This window comes from Rousettus aegyptiacus, unplaced genomic scaffold (assembly GCF_014176215.1).
Source record: "Rousettus aegyptiacus isolate mRouAeg1 unplaced genomic scaffold, mRouAeg1.p scaffold_m13_p_4, whole genome shotgun sequence".
NCBI lineage: Eukaryota > Metazoa > Chordata > Mammalia > Chiroptera > Pteropodidae > Rousettus > Rousettus aegyptiacus.
The window spans coordinates 148,127,904-148,149,583 of NW_023416307.1; the positions used below are offsets into that span (position 1 = coordinate 148,127,904).

Sequence of the window (21,680 nt, forward strand, 5' to 3'; positions counted from 1 at the left end):
CTCGGGCTCGTAGCTGTAGGTATGTGGCTCCAAGAAGAGCTGGGAGCTGGCATTACTTGGACTTCTGACCAGAGGCAAGCATGCTGCTTCCTCCATTCCTCATCAGAAAGAAAGGGGCAGCCAGCCAAAGGCCAAGTCGTGGGCTGCAGCCACAGGCCACCTCGCCACTGGGCAGGTCCCGGCTGCTGCTGCTACACATGGCACCAGGTGTGCCCGGGAGTCTGGACCACCTGCGCTCTGGGTCAAAACCGGTCTCTGGGGCAGGGATGTGGGGAGGCTTTGCAGGTGAGGACTGAGACAGGGGCTTGGCTTCTTTCCTGTCTAAAAGGTCAGACTGGCAGCCTTCGATTACGCCTTTGTACCAGGAGCGAGAAGCAGGGCCACCACCTGGGGTGGGGGCCTGGGGAGGGCTCATATCCTTGTCTGTGGGGGAACCTGAGCAGAGTGACGGGTGAGTTCCTATGGCCAGAACTCCCGGTCGACATCTCCGTCACTCTCAACAAACTCCTAGTTAGTGTGCGGCCTTGGCCTTCCCACAGCGCCAGGCTGCTTTTCTCCCTGCAGATGTTGTCACTTCAGTTGTCATTCGATTGTCCATCATCCTTGCCCTTGAACTCAAGCGATCAGCGTTTGTTGAGCACCTGCAGAATGTTGAGTAATATGGGAAATCCAGCGATGGCCGTGGCTCAGGCAGAGACTGAGATGCAGGAGGCAGGGGCCCATTGAGGAAGGACGTAAAATGCTGTGTGGTGCAGTGCGAGGTTCCACGCCACTTTCTGGCAGCGCTGCTGGGAGTTCGCTAGGGGAGACCACACTGGAGCCTGCAGGCTCCGGGGAAGGTTTCCCTAATGGGAGATGAGGTGCAGGTGCACCTTGAAGGCCGAGCAAGGTTTCAAGAAGGAGAGGCGCTTGGGAGAGGGAGTGAGGAGCAGATGAGACCAAGGTCTGCGTATGGTCGAATAGTACAAATGCTGGAATAAGATTGCAAAGTTAGATTTCAAACCAGTTGATGCCTTAGAGGGCACGAAAATGGAAACCTTTGGGGAAATCTTTCCGCTCACTAGAGATCATTCCTGGATGATCAGTGTTCCACAGATCAGCATCTAGTTTTCAATAGTTTGGGTCCCATTCCAGAATGAGTGGTCAAGAAGACAAGGATATCATCTCAGAGAGCCACCGGATGCGTGGGTGGTCTCACCAAACAGCGTTCTTCTCTTTGGCATTGAAAAGACGAGGATGTGGTGTCGGACACTGAGACTCAGTGTGTGGTCACTGAAAGGGCACCTGTCATATCTTTGCCTGATTTAAAATTTGGAAGATTTTTGACCTCAGGAAGAACAGCAGCAGTATCACGGCTGAGAGAGAGCCTGGTCGGGAGAGGGGAGCAGACACGTCTCTGGGCATGTCTGGGAGGCCGGCAAGAGCTGGGTGTTAGGAGACCTGAGTTTTGGGTGGTGAAGGGACGGCAGAGCCCAGAGGCCCCCAGGCTGCCCAGGGGACAGGCCCGTCCACCACAGAACAAAGCCAGCAGCCCTCTTATGGCCTGGTCCACCACCAGGCCAGACGGTACCCTTGGCCACCCAAGGGCCAGGCTGGGAGGAAGAAGAAAACACAATGAGAAAAGGCCATATAAGCAAGAAGTCCAGGTGTCAGGGAATTCCGATGGCACATGACCAGACTACAGTCTGAAAACGGCATAGGAAAAAACAACCAAAATTAAAGGCAAGCTGGCTTAGACTTGAGAGACTCGTTTTCCTTGTCCAGAGCACACATTTCAATACATGGCAGAAAAGCATAAACACTGCAGAAGACATCCAGCTACTTAATCTCCTTATTTGATTAATCAGAGGTGGCACCGAGGCTACTGGTAAGGCAGAGTTCGACTCAGACCCTCTTGGCCTCACTTGGCTTTTCCTCCGTGTTGGAACAACTTGTTAAGTCTGCTTCTCCATTCCATTCCTTTCCTGGCGTGGTGTTTGTTTTTGTCAGCAAGATGGCCATGTATGCATGAAGAAAGCTACAGGGTGACTTCCTGCCACCCGCTTTTCCAGAGTGTTCTCTTCATCCCTGTGTGGGGTAGCGGAAGACGTCCCAGGACTCAGTCAGGACTTCTCGCCCTGTGGGTTTCAGTTTGCCTCTGTGGCCAGACCCAAGAGGCCATCCACCTGTCCCACCAGGGCAGGAAGGTACAACCCTGCACTCTGGTTGCAAATGATTTTTTTCTTCCATTTATTGATTGATTTATTTGTTCAGCCAATAGCATTTATTGAGCACCCACCCTGGGCTAGCGTTGTGCATCATGCTGTGGATACAAGGATGAGGAAAAGCAGACGTGGTCCTTGTCCTGATGAAGGTTCCACTACAGATCAGATAATTCTGTGAATCAATGTCTCCTGTCGGCTGTGATATCTGCCGTGAAGAAGCATACCTCTGGATGTTTACACATAACATTCTCTCATCCTTTTCCACCGAGCCCCCAAGAGGTTGCAAGTCTTTCCACATCCTTAGGATGCTCGACTACCTATAAGGATTTGGAAAGAAAAAGGTTGCCACTCAGTTTTGGACGTAGGGTACAAGAATGGTTAGCTTTAAATCAAATTTGGAATTTTTTACTATTACGTAGGACTGGTCATTTTAATACCGAATGAGATTATTCTGGAGGTCAGAGTGACTGGAAGACTTTTTATGATCTAAGAGTGACCCAAGATAATGGGACCTGCCCAGGGTTTCATCCGGGGGTCAGGGAGAAAGGGGTCAACCTAGGCATCCAAGGGCCTGGAAGATGCAAGAGGGTGCAATTGGTACTGCATTTCAGAGAGATCATTCTGGCTGCTGTTAGGGAAGAGGCGTTCGAGAGTAAGTGCGGATGCAGGGAGGCCAGGTGGAAAGTTTGTGGAGGTCTAGTGGTGGAGGCGAAGAGAAGAGGGAAGGCTGCAGAGAAGGCAGGATACATTGAAGTCTGACTCCCGTGCTCTCCTTTCATCTCTATTGTGGAGTCATCTTCATTGTGTGAAGAACTCAGTGTCTGATTTAGCTCTGCCTCTCCCACCCAGGACCTGCTGTCTGTACCTGGCTACAGTAGGTGCTCAGTAAATGATTGGTAAGGTTATTATATTGTGTGAATAAGTTATGGTGAGAGAAATGAGCATCGGAGTTTGTTTCAGTTATCTGTCACAACGATAATGTGGCATGACAAATAGCTTTAAAACCTTGTGACATAATAAGCATGTCGTTTGTAAATTTGAGATAGCAGTGGCTTGTCTCGACAGCTCTGCTGGTTCTGACAGGGCTTGGTCACATAGCTGGGAGTTGGCTCTTGGCTAACTAGACTGGACTTGGCTGGGGTGACGGGGGCATCTCAGCTCTGTTTCACATGTACCTCATCCTCCAACAGGCCAGCCCCGGAGTGGTCTCATGGAGATGGTAGAGGCGCAAGAAGGCAGAACCAGGGCCTTGGTATGACTGATAGACATACGTTTGAATCCCATGTGCCACACTCACTAGTCGTGGGGCCTTCAGTGAGTTATTTTATACTCTGTGCCTTCACATCTTTATCTGTAAAATGAGGCTAAGAAAATCTATTTTAATGGGCAGTAAGGATTAAAATAACAGCAATAATATCTCCTTCCCACTATACCATCTTGAGGGGGTAAATAATTCTGCCTGTGGCACAAGTATAGGGGAAAAAAGACTATTAAAGGATGAAAAGTAGCTCAGAGAGAGGGAAGGGAATTTCGGGCCGAGGACATAGTATGTACAGTCACAAAGGTAAGAGAGTACGAAGGCTCTGTGCATGAATTGATGAGCGGGAGCATGGAAAGGTGTGCCGAAGCCTCTCTCAGCTCTAGGGGTATGGTGCTAGGGAGTTTTAATCTTATTTCGCTGGCAATGGGGAGCCACAGAAGATTCTGTAGAAAAGGAGTGATTCATTTCCTTGAGCAAGCATTTCTTTGGCACCTCCTTTCACACACACCTTCTACTGTAGGGAGAAGTGGGGTAGTGATTCTTTTCTCTCGGCCATACCCCCATCTTCCCCTGGAGGCTTGCATCCCCCGTCCATGGCATTTTTGATGAGCAGAACAGCTCTTAACCAGGCCTGAACCGCTCCACAGAGATTGAGATGGGGTTGGTGGGGGGACAGATAAGGGAGGGTGCAACAGGAACGGAAACAGAACAGCTCTCGAGAGAAGGAAGCTTCCTCAGCCCACGAGAACACAGAGGCCGAGCGGAATTCCAATCATTAGCAGCAGAGCAGAGGTTCCTCTATCAACCAATCAGGTGTTGCTCCCAGAACACAGTAAGGGGGGGGGGATCAATGTTGGAATTCATTTTTTAACACTTCATTATCATGAATCAACTTGATAATTCCCCACAAGCAGCATATTCCTGAAGTAGCTTCATATGATCTCCAGAAGCGACTTACGTTTAGAAATTTTCCTTTGGACTGATAATTTCCAGACACCATGGCTTCTGCTAACCATCAGCATAAGCAGTATTAGGCTTTATCTCTGATATTAACCAGACTTGAACTCCATCAGCACAGGCTTTAACGAAATTCTCACGCACGTATCAGAACGTGCATATCTTCTTTTAATCAGAATCTTAAAGTCAAACTTGATGGCTTTGTTTTTCTGAAAATGGAAGAATATTCCCCCTCAAAAAAAAAAAAACCCACACGATACAGAAAACACCTTTATTTTTTTATCCCATCAGTTTATCCAGCTGACAGTAATTGCGGAGCTCTTATGAACCAATACAGTTTTAGGAATTGAAGATACAAAACTGAATGGAACAATGAGGTCTCCATCCATTGTATTATAATAGTAGAGGCACGTATATCATAGAGCTAAAATTTAGGTAGCAGACTTTAGGGACTAAAGTAAATTTCCTTGATTTAATGAAGTGTATCAAAGCCCACAATAAGCATATTTAAAGGTGAAATATAAAAATAACTTGCATTATAGTAGTAACTATAGGCCAGAATGCTTACTTTCATTTCTACTTTTTAGTAAATATTCTCGCCAATGTAATAAGGTAAAAATAAGTATAAATAGTAGAAAGTGAAAGATAATGCCATCATTTACAGCTTATACTATCTACTTAAAAAAATCTAACAGGATAACTGATGAACTGTTAGATTAATAGATTTCAGCAATTTGGCTGGATCCAGACACAAAATCAATAGCTTTCCTATGTATTTAGTGAGAATATATCATTTTTAAAAATCACAATTCACCGTAGCAATAAAGTATCCAAGAATGAACCTAATAAGAAATGTGTAAGACCCATATAGGACAATTTTAAAAGTTTGAAAAAGATTTAAAAGATCTCATTAAAAGAGACATACCACACAAATCTGTCAGTTGTCCTCAGACATAATTACGGTAAGATTTCTTTCCATGGAACTTGACAGGCTGATCTATAATTCATATGTAAAATAAAATGTGCAAAAAATCAAACTTTCTTAAAAAAAAAAGTGGAAGAAGGAACATGTTCAGCCAGATATCAAAATATATTATGAAATAGTATTAAAACCATATAAAATTGGTACAAAAGTAGACCAGTTGATCAAAATTCCTACTATGCGCCATTCACTAAAATACATGAATTGAAGAGAAGTGTATATTAAAATCTCTTTTACATGACAACTGACACCATCAACAAAGTAAAATGACTAGTATAAAACATAATAGTAGGCAAAGGATTTCTAATGAGAATAAAGAAAGAATTTTTTGAAAAAACAATGAAGAAAACCGTTTATCACCAATAAGAAGCAAAAGATATAAAGAGGCAGTTCGTAGTCTAAAAAATATAAAAATAAGCAGAAAAAATTATTCTCATTTGTAATCAAGTAACACAAAACAATGAATTAACACTTTTTACTCACATACTGGCAAAAAAAAATTGTTAAAGAGTAACAGTGTTAAATGTTGGGGAAAAAAGGAAAGTCGTTTGCATTTAGTAGCGATAGGAGTGTGACATGACTTCCCATCACATCTTCATATTCTTCATATTCTTCAATCTTACAGCTTCACTTTTCGATATCTTCTTTACGGAAATAGTTGCACACACGCTCAAAGCAAAGATTTTTATTATGGTGTTTGATGGTAGAAAAATTGAAATCACATAATGTCTGCAAATAAGGAGATTGTTAAGTGAGCTGTAATGGAGTAATACTCTGGAATCTAATATGCAACAGGTAAGAAGGAAGCACATCTCTTCGTACCGACCTAGAAAACTCTCAGAGATCTTTCTTTAAAAATGAAAAAAAAGGGAAATGAAACAATGTAGTGGATGTATACCTCACATCTCAGGTCTTCTTCCAAGAATGCAGGGCTTCTTCCAGCTGGGGCCTTCCGCTGCTATTTCCTGTTGTGCATCACCTTCAACTGACCTTGTCCAAGGTCACATTCTTTTCCTGGAGCAACCTGCATCCAGTGGCTGACCCTCACTGAGGAATAAGGCCTGGGCCTCCTGGCCCAGCTTGGAACAACCATGAAATGTCATTCCATCTTTAGAACTCTCTAGTAATAATAATAGTGATAAACACATAAGGTGAGGCTTCTATTGAGACCACATCACAGCCCAGCTTTCCCATCTGTCCCATCTGTTTCTGTCCGTTTTCCTCCACAAGTGTTGATCCCGAGGGCAGTCCCTAGTAATCCTTATGAACCTCAGAGTTGGCTTCCCCAGAATCCAGCCTGTGACAGTCAAGTGGTAGAACCATAGGCATAGCAATGTCGTTTACATTAAAAAAATCCTCACAGTGCTATATACAGGCACACCTCAGAGGTATTGTGGGTTCATCTCCAGTGAAGCGTGGTAAAAGGAGGTATGCCTGTATTTCTTTGTGTACATATATAAGATACATGTTTAAAGTTCTGGAAGGCTGAGAACAGTGACCATATATAAAGAGGAAACTGAGAAGGGCAATGAAGAGAGTCGATCTTCTAACAGGAATATGTTCATGTACTTCTGGAGTAATTAATATACACACATACACACACACACACTCTCTCTCTCTCTCTCTCTCTCTCTCTCTCTCGGTGCTGTGGGGACACACGAAAGATCAGAGAAGAAGTGATGGCATTTGAAGACCATCTTAAAGGATAAAGAGGAGTTCCTTTAAGGATTATAAACCTCTTCCCACATCTTTTGGATAAGTGTGAAGTTTTAAAGTAAGATCCACTACTCCTGCCTCTGTTCTTTTCCTTATCGCTTTATTATGAAAGATTTCAAGCAATCAGTGTAAAGACTTTCCCAGCAAATAGCCATGTGCTCATCACTTTGATTCTGCAATTAATGTTTCACCATATTCGCTTTATCACACATCTATTCATCATTTTTTGAAAAACGTTATTTCAAAGTAAGTCCTCGACTCTCTCGAAATGCTATCTTCCTTCATTAGATGATAAATTTTAGGTTTTTAGGTTCTCTTTTTGTTTTGAATTCTTTCATTTATTCTTATTAAATTGGGTGTACTTTTCTAGTTTTTGCACATCTCGGCCATTTCCTAGTGAGGACAGTCACAGTCAATGTATTCAACCTGTCACCATAAATAACAGTTTCTCTCTTACCAATGGTGTTTGTATTTACTGAGATCTTGCTTGATGTTAGGTGTTTTTTTGGGTGTTATCTCATTTAGGCAAAACCACCATTCTTTATCATGGGTACCATCATTACCATAATTTTGCCAAGGAGGAAACTGAGGTTTAGAAGGTAGAGAAACTGTCCAAGGCCACACAACCATTATTTGGCAGAGTGGGGGCAAAGGTTCATATTACTTCAAAGGCCGTGATTACAGCCACTCTCAAACATTCTCCTGTAAGGGTGAAACACCCATCCTAGAATTTCTCTGTGGATCACCCACTTCTCATGAGTATGTGTCTCGCTCTGGACCTGTGATGTGATGATCTGGATGCAGTCAAAGTTGCTGAAGCACTCTCCAACTTGACCCAGCCTTTCAACTCCCTCATTACTTCATGGAGAATCATATATTTCAGGCACTCAAGTATCTTTGAGGTTCTGGGCCTCACTAAGTGGGGTTTATGTTGCTCAGTATTTCCGCCACCTAATTCCAAACCCCAGCTACGTGATCGTAAGTGGAAAGTGATATGTAGTGTTTCCCGAGCATTAAGGAGTGCTGTGAGGCTTTCAAGGGAGCATCTCTAAGTTTCCTTCTTGGAAAATCCTGCGATTCTCTTAGTAACTGACAGGGAGCCATGTGACAGGAGATCCTGCTTCAACAAATATGTCATGATGGTCCTCCTTCACCCAGTGTGTCAGACACCATGAGATGCATGTCCATATCTCTTCCTTTGCCAGAGGAGGGAACTGAGGCTCAGAGAGGCGATCTGCCTTACCTGAGGTATCACAGATGAAGGGTTCAAACCTAGGGCCCTGCCCTTTCCATCACACAATGCTGCCAATATTTGATCCTGTTGGGGTGGGGAAGGGCAACAGGGGAGCTGGCTCGGTGCTGTGTTAAAGAATCAGAAACGTCCCCGATTTGAAGTGTGTCCAAGCCATGTCCTAACTGTTCTGCTTTCCTTAGGTTTCATGTCAGAATTGAAAAGAAGTCTGTCTACCTGTCCATCCAGGAAATGGGCAAAGGATGCAGATGGACAAACAGTTCAGAAAGGAAACTGATTAAGTTTTAAGGAAATTTTAAGTTTCTTGTCCTGCTCTCTTCTCCCAGGTCACACCCATCCATTGTACTTATTTTCCGAGACATTTTGGAGTTGCTAAAGTATCTGAGATGTAAATGGAGGAGGAATGAGAAGAAGCCAACAGCTGAGCGTGGCTGATAGTTAAGCTTAGATGCTAACAAAACGATGAGGAGTTGAATCTCCCGTTGAGTTAGTCTCTTCTAGTTTTCTACACTTCCTAACACTTTGTGTCAAACTCAGTTACAGAGGTAGAAAATTCCCGTCATCGGGTGAATTCGAGAAGCAGATTTATTAGTAATGAAACCTTATCTTTTGGTGTGTTTTACAAGCAGTTCATGGAAATCTGTATAATTTCCTCTCACATATACCAGGAGGGTGGCAGAGAAAGGGTTCCTCGTGAGACTCAGAAGCACGAGCTCAACATTCAGGAAACTCTTGCCTATAGAAGCAGTTGGTTAGCCACAGAGTTCCCACGCTGAGGGCTTCGTGTGGCTTTCAGGAATGGTGTAGAAATCGTGGGCGACTCGGGTCTGCTCAGCCTCTACTTATGATTCGCCTGCCCTTAACATTCTCTCTTCTTCTCTCACTATGGGACAGCAACTTGAAAGATGTCATTTTTGGCAGATGTCCTCAGTAGGGTTCAGTATGTCTCACCCCACCTCTTTAAAACCCTCTAAGGAGAACTCATTTCAGAAAGTTGAGGTAAACCATGCAGAGGTTCTTGGTCATTCGGAGCGGTCTCTCCAGTGAAGGCACTAAGTAAGGCGCGTTGGCAGGGCCTGAGACAGCATTCTGTCATCCGTCCAGTTCGTTAATTTATTCAGTTTGTTAACTGAGTCTTTTTCTGGGCTGGGTATTCAGAGGCCAGTGAAATAGATATGACTCTTCGCTGAGCTTACAGTCTAACAGGAATGCTAGAAAGTAAACATGTAATAACTAAATAAGTAGAAATGGATTGTTATAGGTGCTATGAGGGAATGGCCAGAGTGAAATGTTTGAGAAGGGGTCAGTCATGCTAAGTGTTTGGGGAAAAGCATTGGAGGCAGAGGGAACAGCAAATGTGGTAGCCTGGAGGCAGGAGCGAGTGTTCAGAGGAGCAGCAGGGGACCATGTGGCTGGAGTATGGTCAGATGAGGGGGAGAATGGGAGGAGGTGACGGTGAAGAAGTCTGCACAGCCAGTTCCCACGGGGCCTGGTGGGCCATGCTCAGTGAGTGGGTTTAATTAGATGAGCTGCGGGAAGCTGTTGAAGCGTTTTGAGCAAGGAGGGTATGGTGGGGCTTTACTTGGGTTCTCCAAAGATGACCCTGGCTCTTGCGTGGAAAAGAGACGGATGAGCAAGCGGGAGGCAAGAGAGGAGATTCACTTGGTAGGTGAGGCGAGAAATTGCTGTGCTTCCCGATGGGCTGGAGCGGATTCTAGTTCTGCCTCTGCCACTTCGTTACTGTGCACGTTTGGGCAGGTCTCCTAATGTCTCTGGCATGCAACCGTTCACCCCTAATAAAATAGGGGTAAGTATTTTCTCATGTGGTTTCTGGAAGGAATAAGTATTCATAAAGTCCTCTATAAACCTGGACCATATGCTTATCTGAGCTATAATATGATTCATATTGAAAGGAGGTGGACCCCTGCAAGGCTGGAAAAATCACTCAGCTGCCCCTACGTGAGCAACATTTTATTACGGCCTGAGGCTAAAAAGATGCTTTTGTTTCTTTACAGCCATCAATGTCTCTCTAAGGGAGGGCGACTGGTTAATAAATCACACAGTGTGGTCATTTATATGTAGTCATTTACTAAGGTAATAACTTGGAATGGTTGAGCCTTTTTTTTTTTTTTAGCTTCATGTCTCTGGTCACCAAATGTGGGTGACATATGAGTGTGATAAAGTATGTAGGTGTGACATGCTGTGAATGAGAGGATGCCCGACGGAGGCCCATTAAACCTCCCTCCGGTGACTCTCCCCGACAGGAGACCACATGCTTTTAGCACCCAGTCGGCGCCGATGATCCATCTCTATCCCCCAGTCTGGAGGATGCTGTATTCTTGCCCCACAAGAACCTCAGCGTTCTTAGGGTAAAGGCGCATAATACTTACTTTGGCTTTGAACACAGCAAGTCTATCTTTCATCATGCATTTGGGCCATTCAGAATCCTTATGTTACACGGAAATCTCTTGTTTCACGTGCAGTCTTCTGTTACGGCCCCGAGCAGATGCTGAGATTTGCGGCCCTGTCATCCACGAGAGCCTCTGGGTTCCCAGAGAGACCAATTTAGAAATATTTTCTGGAAGGCACTGCAGTGCTGGAAATGTTCTCTGTGTGCCCCGTTCAGTACAGTAGCCATGAGGTAAGCGCTCGAAATGTGGCCTGTAAGACAGAAGAACTGAATTTTAAATTGTGTTTTAATTAGTTCAAATTTAAATCACCACGTGTAGCCCGTGGCTACAGGACAGTGCTAGAGGAATGTTTCTTTTTTTCTTTCCCTTTTTTTTTTTTTCACGGAAACCCCTCCTCTGATGTGGGTCTTGTGAACTCATGGCCTCACAGGCCCCCTTGTGCCCCCAAGACCCTCACCGTCTCCCACGTTGCGAGCGCACTGTAACAAGCGCTTGTTGGGCAGTTAGGGGTGTTGCTTTGCTATCTCAGTATTTCAGCACAGTCCGTGTGGTGAGATTTACTTATTTATTTTTAATTTTTAATTTTTATTTTTCTTACGCCTACAGCACCTGGTCATCCTAGGTGGTCTCCCATCCAAGTACTAACCAGGCCCAACCCTGCTTAGCTTCCGAGATCAGACTGGATCCGGCGCGTTCAGGGTGGCATGGCCGTAGACAGTGTGGTGAGATTTAAACGATGTGTTGGGAAGGGATCAGTGAGAAGGCCGTCCTCAGAGGGGGACGTTTCCCCCACATGGACCTCTGCTCTGAGCCGTGACCTTCTGTTTGACCTCTGCGGGTGCCCAGAGCGGCTGTGGAGGCCGGCCAGTCCCGGGAAAGGCATTTGTCATTTCCTACTCTTGGTGTTTAATATTGTCCCCACCAGCATAGATGCTTGAAAGTCAGTGATTTCTTGGCCCATGCCCACTTCTTGGCCTGTGCGAGAGATTTCTGGGGGGGATGACATCCACAGTGTAGGGGCCGTGACCACAGCAAGGCCGAAGGACCCTCCGAGTTTGCCCATGTGCTTAGCAACTTGAGTGTTTTCAGGAGGCCTTTGCTGAGTGGCAGGTGAGTGGATGAGCTAGCTGCTCAGTAGGACCAGGAGACACCTAGTCAGAAATCAGGTAGCTCACCTGTCCATAGAGGGAGACGTAGAAGGTTACTGTGGTGCAGATGGGGGGACGGGATTAAGACAAAGAATTGGCCCAATATTGTTCTTTTCAGTCTATAGATGAGGAAAGGAAGATTGATGACATGCCCAAGCTTGGTGGTAGCCCAAACGTGTATTGCAAATGGGATCAGTTCTCTCACAGTCCGGAACTCAATGTCTGGGCAAGTCCTACCCCTCAAATTAAGATATCAGAATTCAGCATGTGGGGGACTAATTTGTATTCTACACAGCAATAGTCTCTTGAAAGATAACAGATGTTTGATGGAGAGCTTAGTTTTTTGCATGATACAGATTTAGAATATAAATTTTCCTGGAAAGGAATAGGGTTAAGAATGTCCAGTGCCGTCTGTCATACTAACGAACTGTGCAAAGCCCATCGAATGTGGTAGAAACAGCATCACTGCCCAGAAACATCTCAGACCTGGGAGTAATGTCAGGGAGGTCAGGGCCCTGGAAGACATGGTCCCGCGAAAGGACCGCTGGTTCTTTTTTTTAAATTCAGGTTTAGCAGGAACCATTTTTAATTTGGGGCTAGCCCTGTTTTCACCCCTGGTGGTCATTCCTCAAAGCTATTTTTATTCCTGCTGGGATGGCCGGGCATGAGAAACCAAACAGGGATTTCCAGTTACAGGTAATTATCAGGATTGCAGCTGTGGCTTTTTCTGCTTGGCACATTTTTGTTCACACTCAGATTGGAGCTGATCTACTTATAAACAGGTGGTTTGGGTGTGGAGGGGATATCTTTGGGCTCTTTATGGCTGTATTTCCAGAATATGCTTTTAAAGATTATGGTCAAATTTCCCTTGATTGGGGAGGGTAATGACTAAAAGCCTCGGTCATTTATGTTTCCCTTTCCAGTATGAGAAGTGTTATTAATTTATCCACTGAAAACGTTAAGATCAAAGCGATCATAAATGCAGCACGAACGCTATTTCAAGAACATAAAATTCAGCTATTTCTATTAACAGAAAGGATTTGGAACAATGTCTTTGAAGGTGAACACCAAAAAGTGTTAAGTATTTTTTCTTTTTCTTTTATTTTTTTTAAGTGACTATATGGAATATCAATGCAAATAGGCTGAGATTTAGTGGAAAATGTCTCAACCAACTAAAACTTAGAAAACAACAACAAAAAAAACTTTTCATAATCTTTGGTAAGATCAAGAATGTGGTTCATGGACTCCAGATAATTCACTGGAACTGTGCAAATCTTTTCAGACAGGTTTGACCTTGGGGGCCCCAAAGAGCCCATTGGTACTTACAAATCATTTTAGACAAGCTTGTCCTTGGTACAAATAATTCTAAATTTACAGTTCCAGGACACACTTTCCTGTTTATTAAAAGGCTTTTGCTTCACTTTTCAGTGACATGAGATTGAAGACATAAATACTGTTTTACGTAGTTAGCAGGACCAACTCAATTATGGTATGGTGTGTTTTAGCAGTTTAGAGAATTTGTTTGTTTGAGGTTTTCTTTGAAAACTCAGATTAGGGTCCTCCTTGAAGTGGAGTCTATTAAGTCCCAGTGTTACCTGTCTCGAGGGGAGGTAGGGAACTGGGTAGAAAGATGGACCCCAGATTTTAAGATCCTGAGACCAGAGATTGTGTTCCGAGGAGACTTCCCTTCCCTGTCATGCCACACTAAGATGTAGGTGAACACCCCTAAATTGTGACTACCCCAAAGTGGTGTTACACCTCACTTTTCATCCATTATGCAAAAAATTCTTGACTAGAATCACATGATCAGTCCTTCCCTGTCCTTTCTGAGAGGTAGGATGTGCTCTGGGCTTTTCTTGCCTCCGTTTCTCCAGAGCATCCACACACGCGGCCTCCCATGCAGTACTCCTTCCATCCTTTAATTTGATAGGGAAGGGTTTCTTCTTTCTATGAATTTTCATAGCGCTTTGTCTCTTTGGATCTGTGTTAGAAGTATTTGTAAACAGGACTTGTCTCTAAAGAAAATCTGTAAGCGTTTGATGAGGTAAATGGTATCCTTTTCATGTTTGTAATCCCTGCTGCACTCCGCCCTACACAGAAGCATTCTAAATACGTGTTTATCGAATGATCGAATGAGAGTTGTTTAACACCTGTGTGCAAGTTCTTGTGCCAGGTAAAAAAATCTTGTGGAAGATTTAACAAAGAAGGAAATGGTCTGCACCCGTGACACTTGTAAATAACTGTTTCAGTTATCTACTCCTGTGCAAGAAACCACCCCAAACTTAATGGTATAAAACAACAGCCATTTTTATTGTGCTCACAGTTTCTTTGGGCAAGGAATTTGGGCAGGGAGCAGTGGGAATGGCTCATCTCTGGGTTTTTTGCTGTTGAGTTGTATGAGTTGATTACGCGTTTTTGGATATTAACTCTTGTTCGATATATGGTTTGCAGATTTTTTCTCTCCGTCTATAGGTTGCCTTTTCATTTCGTCGATCTTGTTTTTTGCTGCGCGGAAGCTTTTTAGTTTGACGCAGTACCATTGGTTTATTTTTGCTTCTGTTGCTCATGCTTTAGGTGTCATAGCCAAAAAAAAAAAAAAAAAAAAAAAAAAAAAATCGCCAAGACCAACGTCAAGGAGCTTTTCTCCTTTGATTTCTTCTAGGACTCTTACTGATTCAGATTTTGCATGAGTCTTCAGTCCACTTAGAGTTAATTTTTGTGAGCAGTGTAAGATAGGGATCTAGTTTCATTCTTTTGCACATGGATATCCAGTATTCCCAGCACCATTGATCGAAGAGACTACCTTTTCCCCATTGAGTATTCTTGGCTTCTTTGTCAAATATTAGTTAGCTGTGTATATATGAGTTTGTTTTTGGGCTCTCAACTCTGTTTCATTGGTCTCTGTCTTTATTTTCATGCCGGTAACAGACTGTTTTGATTATGATAGCTTTGTAAGAATAGTTTGAAATCAGGAAGTGTAATATCTCCAGCTTTGTTCTTTCTCAAGATTGCTTTGGCTATCCAGGGTCTTTTGTGGTTTCATACAAATTTTAGGATTGTTTTTTCCATTTCTGTAAAAAAATAATTGTCACTGGAATTTTGATAGCGATTGCACTGAAGCTATAGATGTCTTTGGCTAGAATGGACATTTTAATAATCTTCTTCCAGCCCATGAGCACAGGACATATTTTTATGTATGTTGTCTTCAATTTCTTTCATCAGTATCTTATAGACCTTTCACCTCATTGGTTAAATTTATTCCTAAGTATTTTATTTTATGCTATTTTAAATGGTATTGTTTTCTTTATTCTTCAGGTCACATTTATAGGGCAGGGCTCTTTAATATTATATTTACCCCAAAGGAAGATGAAGTTCTTTTTCATTCTCTGAATTGTTTAAGTAAAACGGATAGATCATCTTATTTTGTACCTCGTTTCCATCTGATGGCCAGGTGGGAAAGGAAATTAGGCTTATCCAAATAGAAGAGGGAAAAATGAGAGGGAGATGTGATACATGATTTCTGTTCTTTGTATTATCAACTTGCGAAGATTCCGGAGATGTGATGAAGTTCAGAGTATTCTGCTGTGATTCCTTATAACTTTAATAGTCTCTTGAGATCATATCGGTAAACTCTGAGGTGATACATATACAGACTTAATTTGTCTAAGCCTGAGTGTCACCACTTGAGGGAAGATAATACCTAGGTGAGATTATACCCAATAACCTATGAGAGCACTTGGCCGAGTCCTGAGCATTGATGATTGATCAATGTTAGTTAAATTCAGCTGTGACAGGTGCCTAATGCTGAAGGGACCAAAATGAAATTAGATTTCACTCAAAGCACCCATCCGCCAATGTTCCAACTCCTTCCCACAAAGAAGAACTCGGTGTCTGTCTCCTTCTATTGGATTAGGATCCCATAGTACCCAGTAAACCCAAACACTCTAGCTAAGAGCTGTAAAAATTGTATCTATTGAGTGGTTTAATAAGGTTTTTGTGGATAGGTATGACATAGTTTCTTTTGAGCTTAAAGATGTTTGAAATAACTACAGTTAAGAAGGAGGGGATATTTGGAAAGAAAAGCAGTGAAGAAGTGTGAGATATCAACACCGATAGGAAATAATATTGGGTCAAAGCAATAATGCTTTGGGTAAATGTTTAGTGGGATGTTATATGTATGACTGTAGGTATAGAACTGGTCTATTGGATAAAGCCACCTTTCTTAAGAATTGGGATCTCATATTCATTAATATCTTACTTTTGGATGAATGTCCATTTCAGGCCCCATACATCTCATTAAATGTTACTGAGTGCCTCTTCTGTCCCATGAAGTGTGCTGAAGATTGGCCTCTGCTCCTAAAGAGTGGAGTCTAGCCCGATGGTGGTGGCGGAGGAGGAATATGTTAACCATAAATGACATGTGTTGCTTTAGATATTATCTCAGAAGGACAAGGAACAGTAGGGACAGGAGGAGTGAGCCACCCCCTGGGGGAATTGGAAGGATGGGCTTCAAGAAGAGAGTCAGCTATGAGGAATGCCTGTGGGCGTCAGGGAAGGTGAAGAAGGAGAGAGTGTGCTATTGAATCTAATGACACAGCAGCCGTTGGAGATTTTGTCAAAAGCAGTGGAAACAAAGTGACACAGAGAATGGACGAGACCAAAGAGCGAACGAGTTTTGATAAAAGTCACTGGAATTTTAATGACCTTGCTTTATTACAAGTTTGAGAGGAGCTGTGTTCTTTCCTTGCTAAGCTGCATATCATTCAAAGCCATTGTGCTGGTTCGGTTAGCCCCAAGCTGAGCAGATAGACCCACTGTGGTTTGAGTTACTTGGAAATGTTATAGGGTCGGTCTTTTGACTCTTTCCTTTATTCCAGTCATGGTTCAGGATTTTCACACACCACTGAGGTCCAGGGCAAGCTTCTCAGCTTTCTAGGTAGCCTCTCAGGGCCCGTGAAGCAGCAGAGCTGCCCTGGGAAGGTCAGGACTCTTTCTGTAAAAGCAGTGAACGCTACATGTGGCCCAGAGAGCCCAGTCTCTCTACTCTTCCCCTCCTATGGACTCACACAGGGAAACAGATGCTTTCATATAACTCTCAGCATCGAAGCAACCTTACTCTACCCTGGCTCGAAATACCTATCCAGGACCAAATTCTTAAAACTCCAGGGGTCCCGGAGTGATTTGGAGCCCAGGCATTGAACCTGTCATAAAATGTAATGGGCGATATATTTTTAACTGCTGAGACCAGGAGTTCATACAACCTATGAAGACTAAAACAACATAACGATCCTTTTTGCAGTTTTTGAAGCATATCTTGAAGCATTTCAGAAATGCATGGGATGATCCCTCTCATTGTATTGTTTACCGTTGAGACAAAAATTCTTGACTGTTTTTGTACCTGGGCCCTTTTGGTGATTGGGAGAAGACTATGGACTCCTCAGAATGTTTCTGAGTGCATATGATAAAATATATAGAATTATAAGGAAACCAATTATATTGAAATTCAACTATCAAAACATTAAAAAGAAAACCCATATTTATGACATGGTAATATACCTGTTTTTTTTTATTATTATTAATGCATTAAATAACGAGGTCTAAAATTTTTAAATACCGAGGAACACAAATCATATTTCAGGGACTTTACAACTGTAATATGTGAAAACATCTCAGATTTCTACCGATGACAGTTGCAGGTCTTTCTAATAGTTCTGTGGTTGGCTGCCTACACTTACAATGAAAGGAAATAAATGCTAAATTTCGGTTAGAGGTTAATAAAAATAAAGATGTACCTTTTTTTTCCATTAAGTTCACAGACCCCTCTGAATTCTCTTCTAGGTTCAGAACTTCTGAATAATTTGGGTCGAAAGTAGTGAAACAAACAAAAACATCTGTAGTTTATATGATATGTGGTAATAGATCATCAACCCTTCGGGGCCGACACTCATTATTCATTTTTTGATAGTTCAAGTCCCAGGCCTTTTCTTTCTTTATTTAGCACTTTGTAAAATAGAGACAAAGGTGCTTCGTGAACAGCTCTGAAAAATAATAAAATAAAAATAAAATAAAAGGTTTTCCTTAAGGAGGCCTGGGGCCAATCTGTACCTTTAATCTACCCTTGAGCCCTAAGACTTACTCAGGGAGTGCCATCTCTGTTCTTCTTGAGAATAAATAAAAGAAGGGCAAAGTCAAACTCTGAGTTGAAAGTAATGGAGAATAATGGTCAAAATGATGGTCTGCATGGAATCTCCGCACTTCTCAATATTGACGTGGATCTGCTTGTACTGTAGTCGTGCATGAGCTCTGGGTCATCGCTCACATTTTATCTAGCTTTTCTCACCTCTTCATGGGTATTGCAACCAACAAATCTAGTATGAAATTTATTACATGGTTTCTTGCATCTGGTTCCCCAGAAGCAGAATCAGAGATGGGCATTTTTCTGCCAGAGCTCTATTGAGGGAGTGCTCTCAGAAGTGAGGGAAACAGAATGGGGCTGGGAAAAAGCTGAGTCAGGATGTGGTCTCAGGAAAAGCCTAGCCTCAGCTGATCCCAGAAGGGAGTGCTGGGTGATGACTCACACCACAGAGCTCGTCGACCCAGAGGCCAGCGGGATGGGCTGCTCTACCACTGCACCAGCCAGCCAGGGGAGTGGGCATGTGTTAGTTTTCTATGCTACATCAAAATTTGCAAATTGAGCAGCTTAACATGCATTTATCATCTCACAGTTTCTGTGACTCAGGAGTCTGGACACAGCCTAGTTGGGTCCCCTGCTCAGAGCCTTAAAGCTGTAATCCAAGTGTCAGTCAGGTCTCATCTGAGGCTTAGGGTCTTCTTTGAGGCTCCTGTGGTTGGTGGTAGAATTCATGTCGTTGGAGCTGCAGAGCCTGCGGTAGCTTACTTCTTCAAGGTCAGCAAGAGGATGTCTCCCCTGCATCTGGTGGCTTAGCTTAGAGAAAACCTAAGCCCTCCCTTAAAGGGTTTTTGCTTCAGTAGGCCTAAGATAATCCCCTTTTTAAATTAACTCAAATTCAACTGATTAGGGACCATATTTATATCTGCAAAACCCCTTCACCATCACCATATAATGTAACATAATCACAGGAGTGATGTCCATCGTGTTTACAGTTCTTCTCACACTCAGGGAGGGGGTTACACAAGGCCATCGAAGGTCATCTTAGATTTCTGCCTATCACAGGGCATCACTGGCAGGCATCATAGAGGAGACGGCTCCCATCAACTAAGGACAGTCCTCCTGAGAAGGGTGTCAATGTGAGCCGTTAGTAGTCAATGCCTATAGCAGCTAGATGACGAATGCACTAACTGGTGAAGGGCATCTGGGCAGGACACTGACCGTGATGATGATGACGACGACGATGATGATGATGATGGAGCAGCTAATTTTTGCTGAGTACGTGGAGCTCTCCAAGGTGCTTGACATCCGTCATCTTTAATTATCACAACAGTCATGCAAGGGGTCGATTCTGTCAACCCATTTTACATCTGAGAAAACATGTTCCTAGAGATTAAGTGGCCAATGTCACAAGGTTTGTAAGAGAAGGAGCTGAGACTTCCTCGGACCTAGGACTGTCTGATATCAAAGTCCTCGCTTTCCACTTCGTTGCTCCCATTCCTCAGATAAGCAGTTGTCTATCAGGCTGTCGTTTTATCTCCGCCAATTGAGATAATGGTCCTCATTTCAGTCCCCCCAACAGCCTATGGAACTTTTAGTTTTTCTACCAGGGTCACCTCCTCTCCAAGGGCTTGACGCTCCACTCGCACGTGACTCTGGGTCAGAAGCAGTTCCCTCTCATCAGGTTTCCACAGTTCTTGATCTCCTCCTCTGCCTCTTGGCTTTCTGCTCACTGCCTGCCTGCCTCCTCTCTGCTTCCGTCTGCCTACCCTGGTGCCTGACACGGGTACACAGCAACCAAGTGCTGGCTGAAGGCCAACACTGTGTCTGTCCACTCCCCCTTCCACACCTGTCATCCCCAGCACTCACCTGAGTGCTGTGTCTGGCCACTGCTGCTACACTTTCCTCTTTCAGACAAGAGCATGATCAGTATTGTCCAGGAGACACAGGGACCTCAAGGCAGGGCTGAGAACTGGTCCCCACAGCCACTTACCACCAGTGAGCTAGCTCACCCCACATTCCCTCGCGTTCCATGTTGCTAACGATGTAATTACAGCATTTCAGGCAGAGGTGAAGGAAGAGGAACTTTCTCACAATAAATGTATTCTTCGCTGCTAAGATGTATCCCAGCTTCAGAAACTTTAAATGGGACTAGAGAGGTCTTTGGAATCGAGGAAAGAGTGCAATAAAAGACAGAAAATAATTAAGTGCCAAATTGTGTCCTGAGGACACTGGGGTTTGGGGAGTCGTGGCTGGAGGGCTGGCATCCTCAAGGAAAGTCTCATAGAAGCGGCAGCCTTGGGCTGAGCCCTGAGGGGAGATCAGATTTCGCAGCGAGAAGAGCATTCCAGACGTGGGGTCAGCAGTCACACCTGAGCAGATGCCCTTGGCTCGGTTGTGTTCCCTTCCCCAAAAGGTTACTTTAGGAGGTCAAGATGAAGGGAGAGGAGATTTGTACAGCAGGGTTTTCAAATGCCGGCCAAGCCAAGTGGGTCCCTGCCTCATTCTCTCACTTTTCAACCAATAGGTAGAGACCAGATTGGAAGCTAAAATTCAGTTTCCCCTGGAGGACATATAGGCTGGATAATCTCCCTGTTGGGCCATTTCCAGCTGGTGTCATTTAGCTGTCAAATGATGCATGTAATTATCTCTGATGTAATTAACATGTCTCTTTGCAAAAAAGAAAACATACAAGGATGTGGCATAGTCACCCACAAACTTCACACAAAAGCCATCCATTTTTCATATATCCAGCTACATGTTGTTTTATCATCTAATAGGAAAAAGCATCAAAGGGACTATGTGATTTTCCTAGATAATTTTATGTAGATATGTTCGTTGAAGAGTCCTTGAAGCTTTCTTGCTCTTTCTGAGCGCTGGTGCTTGCCCAAGGGTCACACATTTCAGACTAATAACGATAACCATTTCCATAATAAGGTATTACGTGTAACATAATATGTCGTCATAATTAAAATCTCTAATTTCATCGCACAACTTTCAGAGACAGGATACACTGATGTGCTCACCACTGATTTCCCGCTCACATGACAGGGCTTGTGAAGTGTTTTGAATTCAGCCGTTTTTCAGAGCGCTGACTCTCCAGTCAATGTTTGTGGCTGAACTCATTCTCAAAGCTTAGTCTCTTCCTAGTGCAAATCCCGTCTTGTGAGACTATTGTAGTAAGTTGTGCTTTTCATACAGTTTTTAAAACGTTCTGTCTAGAATTTTCTTGTTTGTTTTTAATTTAAATATATTCGTATTTTTAGTTATAGGACTCGAAACCACACTGCCTCAGTGTCTCTCTTGTAAAATGAGACATAGTTTCCTGTGACGTGCGCAGTTCACATTAAGGATTCATTTTGGCCGTAGGGCAGTTTTTACAGTTTTGCGTATCAAAGTTGCTATTGAAAAATTATGGAAAAATAATAATAATAATAATAGCCACCATTTACTGCTCACCTACAGTATTCTGGTCATTTTGCTAAGTGTTTTATGTAAACATTATTACATCATCATAAATATGTTATTTCTTTCACCGTGGCCTGTGTATCTCTTGTGTGTATTCCTTTATTTTCTATGCTTTTTCTTCGCCATGCTTCTATCTGGGTACCTTCTCCTG

The 21,680-nt window shown here is 43.4% G+C and overlaps 1 protein-coding gene and 1 non-coding gene across 3 annotated transcripts in view; one reads left to right on the forward strand and one right to left on the reverse strand.

Annotated features, from left to right (window-relative positions):
* ITGA9 (integrin subunit alpha 9) overlaps nt 1-21,680 on the forward strand; it is a 286,264-nt gene that overhangs the window by 123,269 nt on the left and 141,315 nt on the right. The gene's annotated exons all lie outside the window — the stretch shown is intronic.
* LOC118602590 lies at nt 11,381-11,499 on the reverse strand. Its single transcript, XR_004950734.1, has one exon. It is a non-coding gene; the product is annotated as a 5S ribosomal RNA (ribosomal RNA).